The sequence below is a fragment of the Pan paniscus genome, chromosome 18 (assembly GCF_029289425.2).
Source record: "Pan paniscus chromosome 18, NHGRI_mPanPan1-v2.0_pri, whole genome shotgun sequence".
In the NCBI taxonomy this organism is placed as follows: Eukaryota; Metazoa; Chordata; class Mammalia; order Primates; family Hominidae; genus Pan; species Pan paniscus.
Window position 1 is genome coordinate 15469875 of NC_073267.2, and position 16458 is coordinate 15486332.

The 16458-nt window shown below is 43.7% G+C and overlaps 1 protein-coding gene across 2 annotated transcripts in view; it reads left to right on the top strand.

The window, feature by feature from the left end:
* Positions 1-16458, top strand: part of MPV17L (MPV17 mitochondrial inner membrane protein like) — a 40390-nt gene that overhangs the window by 22794 nt on the left and 1138 nt on the right. Inside the window, exons 5-6 of one of the 2 annotated variants that reach the window (XR_010110478.1) lie at positions 4256-4335; positions 7065-9081. The gene's annotated coding sequence lies outside the window, so the exon portion shown is untranslated. The remainder of the gene's footprint in view (positions 1-4255; positions 4336-7064; positions 9082-16458) is intronic. The other variant, XR_010110479.1, reaches the window with a different exon arrangement.

The window sequence follows — 16458 nt, forward strand, 5'->3', positions numbered from 1 at the left end:
GGTTCAAGCAATTCTCCTGCCTCAGCCTCCTGAGTAGCTGGGATTATAGGCGCATGCTATCCTGCCTGGCTAATTTTTTTGTATTTTTAAACTAGAGACAGGGCTTCACCATGTTAGCCAGGATGGTCTCGATCTCCTGACCTTGTGATCTGCCCACCTCGGCCTCCCAAAGTGCTGGGATTACAGGTGTGAGCCACCGTGCCCAGCCCTGGTATTTTATTATTTTTTTTTTGTAGAGATGAGGTCTTACTATGTGGCCCAGGCTGGTCTTACATTCCTGAACTCAAGTGATCCTCCGACCTTGACCTCCCGAAGTGTTGGGATTACAAGCATGAGCCACCTCGCCCAGTTCCCTTCTTAAATAGTTTTAAGGGGGAGAAGAAAGAAAAAGACTGATTTTCTTCCCTTCCACTACCAAGACAGGCAAAACACACCAGAACACTTTGCTTAGCATTTCTTTTCTAAAGTGACCAAAATTTATAATAGACACTTAAAATGTGTACTGGAATATATCCCAATTATATCCCCAGTCTATAACTCAGCTATATGCAGCTCCTTTGTCTTATTAATGCTATGAATCAGCAATAGTTTATGTTTTCATATCACCTGAGGCCATGCAATCCTCTTTTTTGGTTGTTGAAATAATTTCTATAACTATTTCACAATTTCAATTGCCAACATTAATTCAACAGTATTTAAGCTGTCTGTCCCAGACACTATGCTAGCCTTTGGAGATTTCCAAGGTGAATAAGATGAGGACCCGGCTATTTGCCTACGGTCTAGCAGACAGACCTTTTTTTTTTAATTTTTTGAGACTGAGTCTCGCTCTGTCACCCAGGCTGGAGTGCAGTGGTGCGATCTCAGCTTACTGCAAGCTCCGCCTCCCCAGTTCACGCCATTCTCCTGCCTCAGCCTACCGAGTAGCTGGGACTACAGGCGCCCACCACCACACCTGGCTAATTTTTTGTATTTTTAGTAGAGACACGGTTTCACTGTGTTGGCCAGGATGGTCTAGATCTCCTGACCTCGTGATCCGCCCGCCTTGGCCTCTCAAAGTGCTGGGATTACAGGCATGAGCCACTGTGCTTGGCCACCTTTTTTTTTTTTTTTTTTTTTGATAGGAGTCTCCCTCTGTCTCCCAGCCTGGAGTGCAGTGGCGCGATCGTGGCTCACTGCAACCTCTGCCTCCAGGGTTCAAGTGATTCTCCTGCTTCAGCCTCCTGAGTAGCTGCAACTTACAGGTGCGTGTCACCACACCCAGATAATTTTTGTATTTTTAGTAGAGACAGGGTTTCGCCACGTTGTCAGGCTGGTCTTGAAATCCTGACCTCAGGTGATCTACCCGCCTCAGCCTCCCAAAGTGCTGGGATTACAGGCATGAGCCACCGCACCTGGCCAGCAGACAGACTTCTAAGCAAATTAGAGCTACCACTTTTTGTATGCTCACTAACTGTAGATAAGGGTCTATGCCAAGCCCTTTACATCATGTGGTAATTGATATGGTGTAGTTGAATGGTTTCTACCATCGATTTCCTTACCTCCCCCACTTCCCAACAGCTCCCAGTTCCTTTTTGGGGATCTTCCCAGAAGATGACTTTACTTGGCTCAAGAGGTGGAGCACATGACAGATTAAGCCAATCAGGGCGTTTCATGCCCCTTGCTACAGGGTTCAGAGACAATCATGTTAACTGCAGCTGCCCAATTAGAGTGAATCTCATAACCTTTGATGGAAAACCAAGACAAAGGCATATTCTCTCATTGTGTCATAGAGATGTTAATATAGATGTAAGGCCTAGGACTACCATAGCCATTTTTTGTTACCGTGAAAGACATGGAGACAAGAGGGTATCACTGAAAGAATCTCAGAGAAACCCTGATGATTTCATAACCTCTGATATAGCCTATGCCCAAAGCCTGCTCTGGGCTTTTCTGTTATAGGAGCTAGGAGATTCCCTTTATTTTTCAAACCACTGGGAATTAGGTTTTCTGTTACTTGAAGGAAAGCATCATAAAGGATACACAGGACCTTTTTTATAACACAGTAGATATTATTCTCATTTTATTTTTGTGTGTTTTGTTTTGTTTTTTAAGACAGAGTCTCGCCATCTCAGCTCACTGCAACCTCCACCTCCTGGGTTCAAGCGATTCTCGTGCCTCAGCCTCTTGAGTAGCTGGGACTATAGGAGCGCACCGCCATGCTGAGCTAATTTTTGTATTTTTTGTAGAGACAGGGTTTTGCCACGTTGGCCAGGCTGGTCTCGAACCCCTGGCCTCAATGGATCCACCCACCTTGGCCTCCCAAAGTGCTGGGATTATAGGTGTAAGCCACCACACTCAGCTGATTCATTTATTTTCTTTTTTTTTGCCATACAAACCAACAACTTGCAAACTCCCATTATAAACATTTCCAGAAATTTATGGGGTACAGGTGCAATTTTGTTGCATGCATAGATTTCATACTGGAGAAGTCAGAGCTTTTAGGCTGTCCATCACCTAAATGACGTGTATTGTACTGAATAAGTAACTTCTCATCATCCACCCACCTCCCACACCCTAACCCTTCTCAATCTCCATCATCTATCATTCCACACTCTACATTTCTGTGTATACATTCTTTAGCTTCCACTTATGAGTGAGAACATGCAATATTTGTCTTTCTGTGTCTGGCTGGTTTAAGATAATGGCTTCCAGTTCTGTCCATATTGCTGCAAAGGACATGGTTTCATTCTTTTAATGGTTGAATAGTATTCTATTGCGTATATGTATCACATTTTCTTTATCTACTCATCTGAAGATGGACACTTAGATTGAGTCCACATCTTTGCTATAGTGCATTCACTCTCATTGTTATAGCTGAGAAAACAAAGGTCCTTGCCCTTTGCCACTAAGCCAATACATGGCAGAGTCAGGTTGATTTCCAAACCCACACTCTTATGATCATGCTTCTAGTAACTCCAGTGCAGTTTAAGAGGTATATCAAAGATACAGTAGTGACAGCCAGGCATAGTGGCAGGCACCTGTAATCCCAGCTACTTGGGAGACAGGAGAATCACTTGCACCGGGGAGGTGGAGGTTGCAGTGAACCAAGATCGTGCCACTGCACTCCAGCCTGGTCAACGTAGCGAGACTCCATCTCAAAATAAATAAACAACTAAATAAATAAAAGGGATACAATAGTGACATAAAGGAATGATCAGCTCATTGTGTGTGTGTGTGTGTGTGTGTGTGTGTGTGTGTCTGGTGGCCATGGAGATATTCCAGGGCACCAGACATGGACAAAAGTATGAAGTGAAGGGCTCATGGTATATGCTAAATAAATGTTTCTATTTTATTTTCCTTTGCGCTTCTGAGAAATTTGCTGTGCTAGGGAATCTTAGTGGGAGGTTCCAAATATCTCTAATGGGTCCTTAAAAGTAACACAGGGGACTGAGAGTTACTTTCAAAAAGCTAGTATTTTAAAACAGGTTGTGCAGATGAATTCAGACTTTTGTTTGTTTGTTTGAGACAGTGTCTCATTCTGTTGCTCAGGCTGGAGTGAGGCAGTACAATTATAGTTCACTGTAGTCTTGACCTGCTAGGCTCAAGCAATCCTCCTACCTCAGTCTCTGGAGTAGCTGGGACTACAGGCCTCCACACCTGGATAATTTTTTTTTTTTTTTTTTTTTTGTAGAGACAGAGTTTCACCATATAGCCCAGGCTGGTCTTGAACTCCTGGCCTCAGGCAGTCCTCCTGCCTCGGCCTCTGAAAGCATTGGGATTACAGGCATGAGCCACTGTGCCTGGCCCAGACAGGCCCAGACTTCTTTACCATGGATGAGATCTTTGTCAACTCAGTGTGGCTATCTCACGCTGCTTTGTCAACAAGTTCTTTTTTTTTTTTTTTTTTTTTTAATGAGACAGGGTCTTACTCTGTTACCAAGGCTGCAGTGCAGTGGTTCAATCTCGGCTCACTGCAACCCCTGCCTCCTGGGTTCAGGCAATTCTCCTGCCTCAGCCTCCTGAGTAGCTGGGATTATGGGTGCCCACTACCACACCCGGTGGTACATAATAATAATTTTTCTATTTTTAGTAGAGACAGGGTTTTGCCATGTTGGCCAGGATGGTCTCGAACTCCTGGCCTCAAGTGATCCGCCCTACGTGGCCATCCAAAGTGCTGGAATTACAAGTGTGAGCCACCGCGCCTGGCCACATTCTATCATTTTTATATTTGTTTAGTCCATCCTGTCTTTGATTCCACTGCCATTGCTTATTTCAGATCATTGCTGTTTCTCATGGAGACCCTTGATACTCAGAGTGTGGTCCATGGATCAGAGTCTCAACATCACCTGGGAACATGTAAGAATCTTAGATACCCACCTCAGACTCTCTGGATTAGAATGTGCATTTTAACACACTGAAATTTGACAAGCACTAATAAATTTTTTCACTAGAGTCTTCCAATGATCTCCCAACTCTAGTTTGGTTTTGTTTTTTCAGAGATAGGGTCTCTCTCTCTCTCTCTCTCACCCAGTTGAGAGTGCAGTGGTGCACTCCATAGCTCACTACAGCCTTCAGCTCCTGAGCTCAAGTGATCCTCTTGCCTCAGCCTTCTGAATAGCTAGGATTACACATGCATGCCATTACATGCAGCTACGTTTCTACTTTTTGTAGAGACAGGGTCTCACTATGTTTTCCAGGCTGGTCTCGAACTCCTGGCCTCAAGGGATCATTCCACCTTGGCCTCCCAAAGTGCTGAGATTAGAGGCATGAACCACTGCGCTGGGCCCCTGCCTCTAGTTTTTTTGTTTGTTTGTTTGTTTTGAGACAGAGTCTCACTTTATCACAAAGTCTAGAGTGCAGTGGCGCAATCTTGGCTCACTGCAAACTCTGCCTCCGGGGTTCAAGCAATTCTCCTGCCTCAGCCTCCTAAGTAGCTGTTCCAAGCATTTTGAGAGGTGGAGGTGGGCAGATCGCTTCAGCCCAGGAGTTCAAGACCAGCCTGGACAACGTGGCGAAACCCATCTCCACCAAAAATACAAAAAATTAGCTGGGTGTGGTGGTGCACCTCAGTGGTCCCAGCTATACAAGAGGCTGAGGTGGAAGGATCACTTGAACCCAGGGGCGGAGGTTGCAGTGAGCCGAGATCCTGCAACTGTGCTCCAGCCTGGGTAACAGAGCGAGACCGTGAACATTAAATAAAAATGGATTGTCTAGGGGAGAGAGAAGTTGAGACCAAAATAGTTCAATGCTAGTAGAGAGTAAGGGACAGAGTATAGGTTAATAAATTTAGATTTACCTAGGTAGTATCAGCCAGATTTGTAGGTCAAAGTACAAATTTACGGCCGGGCACCGTCCCAGCACTTTGGGAAGGTGAGGCAGGTGGATCACTTGCGGTCAGGACTTCAAGACCAGCCTGGCCAACATGGTGAAACCCTGTCTCTAGTAAAAATACAAAACGAAATTAGCCAGGTGTGGTGGCGCTGCCTGTAGTCCCAGCTACTAGGGATGCTGAGGAAGGAGAATTGCTTGAACCAAGGAGGTGGAGGTTGCAGTGAGCTGAGATCGTGCCACTGCACTCCAGCCTGGGCCACAGAGTGAGACTGTCTCAAAAACAACAACAACAAAAACAAAGTACAAATTTACTGGTTTCAATGACTAGCTCAAACAAAGGTGTCATCAGCTGTCATAGGAAATACACAAGATAGGATCTGGAGGAAGATATTAAATTTGAAGTGCTTCTGGGATATCTAGTCTAGTGGTGCTGCCCAACAGAGAGTTGTATAGACACATCTGGAAATATAAGTTCGTAAACTTTTAGCATGTCTTTACTCACTTTACTGTTTAGTTTAGGTGAACCTTTTTCCAGAGGGTAACTCCCCTGCATAGATGATGGTAAAAAACTGTAGAGACTAAGGTTGGGGTTATAAATACACAGTAAATATAGGTAGAATGCAAGGAATTTTTTTTTTTTTTTGGAGAGACACGATCTCACCAAGTTGCCCAGCCTGGCCTTGAACTCCTGGGCTCAAGCAATCTTCGTGCCTTGACCTTCCACAGTGCTGGGATTACAGGCATGGGGTACCACCTCCGGCTAGATGCAAGGATTTTATTTCCTGGATGGAGCAGCATTTTGGAGCATCCAGAAATATCAGCCCTGTATGCAAGGGGATGCTGTTGAATCAATTCCACATGAAATAGACAAGGCATACTAGCAGTTATGTTAGGATGTTATCATTTGAGCCATACACAGATCAGGGGGCACTTTAGAATTTTTCTTCTGCTTACTCAGTTCATTCATACGTTCAACAAGCATTGGCTGGGTATCTACCACGTGCCTTTCAATATTTCAGCTCTGATGATTTGAAAGTAAATAGAACACATTTCTACTTCATGGGTATCCTCATGTAAATATGTGATTTATAAATGAGTTGTATTACTCACGCACATTTCTTTTCTTTTCTTTTCTTTTCTTTTTTTTTTTTTGAGACAGAGTCTCACTCTGTTGCCCAGGCTGCAGTGGTGTGATCTCGGCTCACTGCAACCTCTGCCTCCCAGGCTCAAGCGATTCTCATGCCTCAGCCTCCCAAGTAGCTGAGTAGCTGGGATTACAGGCACACGCCACTACGCCTTGCTAATTTTTGTATTTTTAGTAGAGATGGGATTTCACCATGTTGGCCAGGCTGATCTCAAACTCCTGGCCTCAAGTGATTTACCTGCCTCGGCCTCTCAAAGTGCTAGGATTACAAGCATAAGCCACCATACCCAGCCCTCACACACACTTCTGGTGAGTATAACTTGGCATGACACTTTTGAAGGATGGCTTGATAATATAAAATGCCTTCAAAAATGTGCATATCCTTTGATTCAGCAATTTCACATCAAGGAATTTTTCCCAAAAGAATAAGATATCTACAAAGCTTTAACTGCAAGACTGCTCCTCATATTTTGCTGATAATCTCGAGAATTTAGGAATAACCTGTTTGTCCCCAGAACCGAGGAGATTGGTTATATAAATTATTCTATAGATAGCAGGAAACCAGTGGATGATTTTCTTTTTATTTTTTTTATTTTTTTTATTTTTTCAGAGACATGTTCTTGTTCTGTAGCCCAGGCTGGAGTGCAGTGGTGTGGTGATCACAGCTCATTGTAACCTTGAACTCCTAAGATCAAGCGATCCTCCCACCTCAGCCTCCCAATGGAGGTTTTTAAGCAGGAGAGTGGCATTGGATGTGTGTGTATGTGTATCTAATTTTAGAAGTCGTGTGGAGAATGGTTTTCAGTAGGGAGAAAAAAAACCCAGAAAAGATGTTTTTTGCCACAGTGTAGGTCAGAGATGATGCAAAATTGAGCTAACTTAGGCAGTAGGAATGAGGAGGAGAATCAGATTTGGGAGCTATTTCCAAAATAGAGTCAATAGGATTTGTTGACTGACTGTGGCAGAGAGTGTTGGGATGTTGCAGAATAAGGTACCAAGGATATACTGAGATTTCCAACTCGGATGGAGCAGGTATGGGGGCTGATATAGTGAATCTGACTTTGAATATGATCAGGTTGAGGTTATAAATCCCTCTTCATGGGCACTGCCATGGTGGTTTCTTGAAACACCTTTGAGAGGTGATGTGGGATGTGGCGAAGTGTTTAGGCTTTGAGACTGGCTGGCTGAGTTTGAATGCTGGTTCTGCCATGTGTTAGCAAGTAATTTACTTACCCAAACTCTCTGAGCTACAGCCCCTGTCTCACAGGATACTACAGCACAGAATGAAGAAGGATAAATCTGGTACAGTGCCCAGCACATAGTAACCACGCAATAAACATCAGCTTTAAAAAAACAGACAATGCGGGCTGGGCGCAGTGGCTCACGCCTGTTATCCCAGCACTTTGGGAGGCCGAGGCAGGCGGATCACAAAGTCAAGAGATCGAGACTATCCTGGCTAACTTAGTGAAACCCCGTCTCTACTAAAAATACAAAAATTAGCTGGGCATGGTGGTGCATGCCTGTAATCCCAACTACTGGGGAGGCTGAGGCAGGACAATCGCTTGAATCTGGGAGGCGGAGATTCCAGTGAGCCGAGATAACGCCACTACACTCTGATCTGGCGACAAAGCGAGAAAGCGAGACTCCCTCTCAAACAAAAAAGTCAATGCTGCCTGTAATCCCAGTATTTTAGGAGGCTGAGGTGAGCAGACTGGGCTGAGGTTGGGAATTCAAGACCAGCCTGGCCAAAAGGTGAAACCCTATCTCTACCAATAATACGAAAAATTAGCCAGGCGTGGTGGTTCATGCCTGTAATCCCAGCTACTTGGGAGGCTGAGGCAGGAGAATCGTTTGAACCTGGGAGGCGGAGGTTGCCCTGAGCCGAGATCGCGCCATTGCACTCCAGCCTGGGGGACAGATTGAGACTCCATCAAAAAGAGAAAAGAAAACCACAAAAAAACTCAGACAATTCTATAATAGAGGGAGAATACGCATGCAACCCAGGGATTTTTCTCAGATACCCTCCCCACTCTCAAATAGCATGTGCTCTAAGCTCCTATGGTAAAACTTCATGCCCCTGCAAAACTCACACACCTGATCCCACTCCTCAAGCACTTCATGGAGAAGCAGCAGCTCCCAGCTCTATAACAGATAGGGGATTTCAGGTCCTAAGTCTTGAGAGCAAATATTTCCTCAACTTCTTTTCTCTCTCTCAAGCCTCCCTTAAGAGCAATACATACTATGCTTTCTGGAACTCTATTCTACCTTCCAAACCCATTTATATCTTTTACGATTTTTTTTTCCCCAAGATTGCTGGATATTTTCTATTTTTTTTCTGGAGACAGTCTCGCTCTGTTGCCCAGGCTGGAGTTCAGCGGTGCGATCTCAGCTCACTGCAACCTCCACCTCCCGGGAGGAACTGCCAGACCATCTTCCAAAGAGGTTGCAACATTGTATATTCATGGTATGAGAGATCTAATTTTTCTACTCAATGTCATTTTAATGGTGTGGTTTTTTGTTTTGTTTTGTTTTGTTTTGTTTTGTTTGAGACAGGATTTCACTGTCACTCAGGCTGGAGGGCAGTGATCCAGTCATAGCTCACTGCAGCCTCAACCTCCTGGGTTCAGGTAAGCCTCCCACCCCAGCCCCCTGAGTTGCTGGGACCACAGGCACATGCCACCACTCCCGGCTAATTTTTTAATTATCACTTGTATAGACGGGATCTCCCTATGTTGCCCAAGCTGGTCTTGAACTCCTGGGCTCAAGCAATCCTTTTGCCTCAATCTCCCAAAGTGTTAGTGAGAGGTGAAGCCCGCTGCATTTCCTGTATGGAGTGGGGACTTGGAGAACTTTTCTGTCTAGCTAAAGGTTTGTAAACGCACCAATCTGCACTCTGTAAAAACTCACCAGTCAGCGCTCTGTGTCTAGCTAAAGGTTTGTAAACGCACCAATCTGCACTCTGTAAAAACGCACCAATCAGCAGGACATGGTCAGGGACAAATAAGGGAATAAAAGCTGGCCACCCCCAACCAGCAGCGGCAACCTGCTCGGGTCCCCTTCAACGCTGCGGACGCTTTGTTCTTTCGCTCTTCACAATAAATCTTGCTGCTGCTCAGTCTTTGCGTCTGCACCACCTTTGTGAGCAATAACACTCACTGCGAGGGTCTGTGGCTTCACTCCTGAAGTCAGCGAGACCGTGAACCCACCGGAAGGCAAAAACTCCAGACACATCTGAAGAAACAAACTCCGGACACACCATCTTTAAGAACTGTAACACTCACTGCGAGGGTCCACAGCTTCATTCTTTAAGTCAGAGAGACCAAGAACCCACCAGAAGGAATACATTCCAGATACATTAGGATTACAGGTCAATGTCATTTTAATAGGTTTTTGGTTTTGATTTGGAGACTTTATTTGGTAAATTCTCAAAGAGTCAGCACTCAAAATATCAGCTAACATGTTGCTTCAACCCAAGAAGGATGATGATCATGATGATACTAACTTGTACTGAGGACCCCCTATGGGCTGCCATACTTTATCTCATTTAATCATAATAGTCCTCTGGGGCTGGGTGTGGTGGTTCACGCCTATAATCCCAACACTTTGGGAGGCCTAGTCAGGCGGATCACCTGAGGTCAGGAGTTCCAGACCAGCCTGGCCAAAATGGTGAAACCTCGTCTCTACTAAAAATACAAAAATTAGCCGGGCCTGGTGATGTGCGCCTATAATCCCAGCTACTTAGGAGGCTGAGACAGGAGAATCACTTGAACCTGGGAGGTGGAGGTTGCAGTGAGCCAAGATCACACTACTATGCTCCAGCCTGGGCAACAGAGTGAGACTCCATGTCAAAAGAATAATAATAATAATAATAGTCCTCACCACTACACTCCAGCCTGGGCAACAGAGTGAGACTCCATGTCAAAAGAATAATAATAATAATAATAATAATAATAGTCCTCACCACTACACTCCAGCCTGGGCAACAGAGTGAGACTCCACATCAAAATAATAATAATAATAATAGTCCTCAGAATAGATAATAATGTCATTAGCATTTGAAAGAAAGTGAAGATTACAGAAATTAAGGGACACAACACACAGAGTCACACAGCCAGCAGGTGGCAGAGTCAGGGCTCAAACTCAGATCCTCTGGATTTCACGGCCCGCAATTTTGAAAACCATGCGATTCTCATAAGCTCAGTGTCATGGACGTTTGAAATTCTCAACATGCTGGATGAAGTATCAAATTACCAGGATGAGATTGCATTATTTTTCCTTTCATTCAACCAAAATGACAGTTATAAAAGTGTCTTGCACTGGCCCCTGCTGCCTTGGCTCTTTATAATCACCCAGGATCCCTCCAAGTCCTTGGCATTCCCAGCAAAGCCGAGGCACTGAGCCAGGACAAGCAGCCAGGGCTCGGGGGCCGGGGGGGGGGGGCGGGGGTGAGGGGGTGGAGGGGAGGGTGTGGGGGGGTGCCGCTGCTTAATACTTCCATGCAGATGGTGACTTCAGCCAGTTACTGAACTTGAAGCATTATCACCCTATGCTAATGCAAACAGACAGGGTTCTGGGGACTGTGGTGGCAGGGATAGTTTGTCCTCTAGGATTGTGGAATTGTATTACACACTTTTAGAAGTGAAATTTATTCGTTTTTGAATTCTAAAACAATATGGGCTCAATATAGATGGTTGGAAAATTCATAAAATTAAAAAAAAAAATATTTCCCAAATTTCAACTCTAGAAACAACCATTGTTAATGTTCTCTTGTATTTACTGCTAGTCATTTTATTTTTCATACATTAAAACCATTATTTATTGCTGGGCGTGGTGGCTCACGCCTGTAATCCCAGCACTTTGGGAGGCTGAGGTGGGCGGATCACGAGGTCAGGAGATCAAGACCATCCTGGCTAACACGGTGAAACCCCGTCTCTACTAAAAATGCAAAAAATTACCTGGGCGTGGTGGCGGGTGCCTGTAGACCCAGCTACTCGGGAGGCTAAGGCAGGAGAATGGTGTGAACCCGAGAGGCGGAGCTTGCAGTGAGCCAATATAGCACCACTGCACTCCAGCCTAGGCGACAGAGCAAGACTCCGTCTCAAAAAAAAAAAAACACCACCATTATTTATTTATATTTTAGAGACAGAGACTCACTCTGTAGCCCAGGCAGGAGTGCAGTGGCACGATCATAGCTCACTCACTGCAGTCTCAACCTCCTGGGCTCAAGCAATCCTCTCACCTCAACCTCCCGAGTAGCTGGGACTATAGGTGTATGCCACAACAGCTGGCTAATTTTTTTTTTTTTTTTTTTTTGGTAGAGACAGGGTCTTGCTGTATTCCTCAGGCTGGTCTTGAACTCCTGGCCTCAGGCAATCCTCCTGCCTCGGCCTCCCAAAGTGCTGGGATTACAGGTGTGAGCCACTGCACCTAGCCTGATTTCTTTTCTGATTATAAAAGTAATACAGGCCGGGCTTGGTGGCTCATGCCTGTAATCCCAGCACTTTGGGAGGCCAAGGTGGGCAGATCACTTGAGGTCAAGAGTTTGAGACGAGCCTGGCCAACATGGTGAAACCTCATCTCTACTAAAAATGCAAACATTAGCTGGGTGTGGTGGTGGGCACCTACACTCCCACCTACTTAGGAGGCTGAAGTGGGAGGATTGCTTGAACCTGGCAGGTGGAGGTTACAATAAGCCGAGATCAAGATCGTGCCACTGTACTCTAGGGTGGGCAACAGAGTAAGACTCTATCTCAAATAAATAAAAGTAATACGTATACTTTGTAGAAACATTGGAGAATACAAACAAAACATTTATTATCATGACATACATAGGTAGTCACTATCAATATTTTGGTGTATGACATTTTAGTGTTTTTTCACCCTGGATGTGTATACATGTTTGTATATACGTAAACAGGTAAAATTGGAATCACAGTAGCCGGGTGTGGTAGCCCATGCCTGTAATCCCAGCTCTTTGGGAGGCAGAGGCAAGAGAATCACCTGAGGCCAGGAGGTCAAGACCCACCTGGGCAACATGGCAAAAACTACATCTCCACTAAAAATACAAAAATTAGTTGGGCAAGGTGGTGCATACCCGTAGTCCCAGCTACTAAGGAGGCCTGGGTGGGAGGATTGCTTGAGCCCGGGAGGTGAGCAGTGAGCTGACATCACACCACAGCACGCTAGCCTGGGTGACAGAGCAAGACTCTCAAAAAAAAAAAAAAAAAAAAGGAATCACAGTATTTTTAAATTTCTACCATTATCATTCTATAAAATATGATTGAGATTACAGTGTGCACTTGATCTTAGCCAAAAGATCCAGAACAACAGCTCACACTTTATATTACAATTTGTATTCTACTTTTCCTGATATTTTGATTAAATTGTGCTATGTTTTCCCTATGACATTTCCCTATTACATTTCTTTGTAAACATCATTTTAAATAAGTGTCCAGTGTTACATTGCAGGCATACCGTAAGTTTAGCCATTTCCCTTTTGTAAGATACTGACCCTTTTCTAATTTTTTCTACAGTTTACATAAATTGTAAAAAAAATATATTGTGTGAATGTATTTTTAGTAATTCAGATATTCCTTCGGGTAGATTTCCATGAGTTGAATTTTTAGATCCAATAGATGTATTTTTTCTTTTTTAAATTATAAAATATTTTAATGTAGAGATAATTACATGACAAAGATCCCTAAATGCACCAACCGTCTTTTAAGGGATACACACCCTTTTATTTATGTATTATGTCTGTAAGATTCATCCATTTTGTTGGTAGTAATTTGTTTTTTTTTTTTTTTTTTTTTTTTGTGAGACAGGGTTTCACTCTGTCGCCCAGGCTGGAGTGCAGTGGCATGATCACGGTTCACTGCAGCCTGAACCTCCCACGCTCAAGTGATCCTCCTGCCTCAGCCTCCTGAGTAGCTAAGACTACAGGCACATACCACCCATGCCTGGCTAATTTTTGTATTTTTTGTAGAGAAGGGATTTTGCCATGTTGCCCAGGCTGGTCTCGAACTCCTGGGTTCAAGCGATTTGCCCACCTCAGCCTCCTCAAGTGCTAGGATTACAGGTGTGAGCCATTGTGCCTGGCCAGTAGTTTGGTCTTTTTCGTTGCTGTGCAGATTCAGTTGTATGAATATAGCGTAATTTTTGTCCATTCTATTGTTGATAGACATTTGAGTTGTTTTCATTTCTTGTCATTATGAGTAAAGCTCTTAACATTGGTGGACACAAGTATGTATTTCTCTTAGGGATATATCCAGGAATAGAATTGCTGCCAGACAGAAAAAAATATATATATTTGTAGCTTTAGAGGGTACTGCCAGTCTTTTTTTATTTCTTTCTTTTTTATTTTGAGACAGTCTCACTCTGTCGCCCACGCTGGAATGCAGTGGCGCAATCTCAGTTCACTGCAATCTCCGCCTCCCCGGTTCAAGCGATTCTCCTGCCTCAGTCTCCTGAGTAGCTGGGATTACGCGCATGTGCCATCACGCCTGGCTAATTTTTGAATTTTTTTAGCACAGACGAGGTTTTGCCATGTTGGGCTGGTCTTGAACCCCTGACCTCAGGTGATCCGCCCACCTCAGCCTCCTAAAGTGCTAGGATTACAGGCGTGAGTCACCACGCCCAGCCATTATCTCTCATTTTCTAAAGTGGTAGTACCATTTTATACTCCGAACATCAATAAATTGTAGTTACATTCTTACTAACTGCTAACTCATTTATTTACTAGCATCTGGACTAACATTTGGTATTGTCAGTCTTTTTAATTTTAGTCATTCTGGTAAGGGTGTAGTGCCCACCAGCCATCTCCAACAGATTTTAACATATATGCTTCAGATCTCTTTTAAGAAATATAAATTTAAATATTCATTAGTGAATCTAGTAAGGGATGTGTGTGCGTGTGTATATATATATATTGTATATATACACACATATACATATACAAGAAAATAACATACATATTATATAAAATAACGTATATATACACATACTGTATATATACACACACAAATTATATATATATGTGTGTGTGTGTGTGTGTGTGTATTTTGGAGACAGGGTCTCACTCTGTCATCTAGGTTGGAGTAGAGTGGTGTGGTCTTGCCTCACTGTAGCCTCGACCTCCCAGGCCCAAGCAGTCCTCCTACCTCAGCCTCCTGAGTATCTGGAATTATAGGTGTGTGCCACCACACCTGGTTAATGTTTTAATTTTTGTAGAGATGGAAAACTGCTTTGTTGCCCAGGCTGGTCTCGAACTCCTGAGCTCAAGGATTCCTCCCACCTTAGCCTCCCAAAGTGCTGGGATTATAGGCATGAGCCACCGCACCTGGCCAAGGTCTATATTTTTCTTATTGTACTAATCTTGCAACTTTTCTGTAGATTTAAAATTTTTCAAAATACTGTAAATAGTTTAAAAATATATAAATTTTAGATATAGCTGAAACTAACTACTTACCCTTTCCCAGCCTCCCAAAGTAATTACTATCCTGAATGTAATGTTTATTTATTTATTTATTTTTTTTTGAGACAGCGTCTCACTGTCACTGAGGCTGGAGTGCAGTGTCATGATCTCAGTTCACTGCAACCTCCGTCCCACGGGTTCAAGTGATTCTCCTGCCTCAACCTCCTGAGTAACTGGAATTACAGGTGTGCGCCACCAGGCCCGGCTAATTTTTTTTGTATTTTTAGTAGAGACGGGGTTTCACCATGTTGGCCAGGCTGGTCTCGAACTCCTGACCTCAGACTAACCGCCCGCCTCAGCCTCCCAAAGTGCTGGGATTACAGGCGTGAGCCACTGTGCCTGGCCTGGTACAACTAATTTTAAAAGCAGGTTGACACTCTAGTCCAACTGGCAGATGTGCATACCCCATGCCATTGTAATTTTTTCCCCTAGAAAAACTCCTATTCAGTCGTACAGGGGAATGAGTATAAAAACATTTGCTGCTGCCATGTTTGTAATTGTGGACAATTGGGAATAATCTTTATACCTCATCAATGAAAAAATAGACCAATTATGGTTCATTCATGTAGAATACTATACAGTAGACTATGAACCAGAGTTACATGAATCAGAATTCGTATTTCTCAAAAGCATATATGTGGGCCGGGCATGGTGGCTCACGCCTGTAATCCTAGCACTTTGGCAGGCTGAGGCAGGTGGATCACTTGAGCCCAGGAATTCAAGACCAGCCTGAGCAACACAGTGAAAACCTGTCTCTATCTTTTTAAAAGGAAGAAAAGCATATTGTGGAACAACAACAGAAAAAAGCAACTTGCAGAATTATAAAGTATGATATCATTTGTATAAATTATAAGAAAATGTTAAATAGCGCTATTATATATAATTTGTAGAGTTATACATATATACCTGAGAACAATAAACATTACATTCATGCAGCCAGGCACAGTGGCTCATTCCTGTAGTCTCAGCACTTTGGGAGACCAAGGCGGGCAGATCACTTGAGGTCAGGAGTTCGAGACCAGCCTGGCCAACATGGTGAAACCACATCTCCATTAAAAATACAAAAAATTAGCTGGGCATGGTGGCACGCCTGTAGTCACAGCTACTCAGGAGCTTGAACCCAGGAGGTGGAGGTTTCAGTGAGCCGAGACTATGCCACTGCACTCCAGCCTGGGTGACAGAGAGAAAAAAACAGTTGTACCAATTTATACTCCCACTAGCATTAGATAAAAGTTCAAATTATGCCAGGCATGGTGTCTCACATCTGTAACCCCAGCATTTTTGGACTCTGTCTCAAAAAAAAATCCACATCTTTTACAACACATGATTGTTAGATTTTTTAGTTTTTGCCTATTGGATGATATATTCTTATTTACATTTTCATTTTCCTTATTACTAAGGGGGTTGAGCAGCTTCTCACATTGGGCCTTCCTCCTCTGCCCACATGACATGACTATTCATATTCTTTCCCTGTTTCCTACTGGGAAATCATTTTCTTTTTTTCGTTTCTTTTCTTTTTTTGAGACGGAGT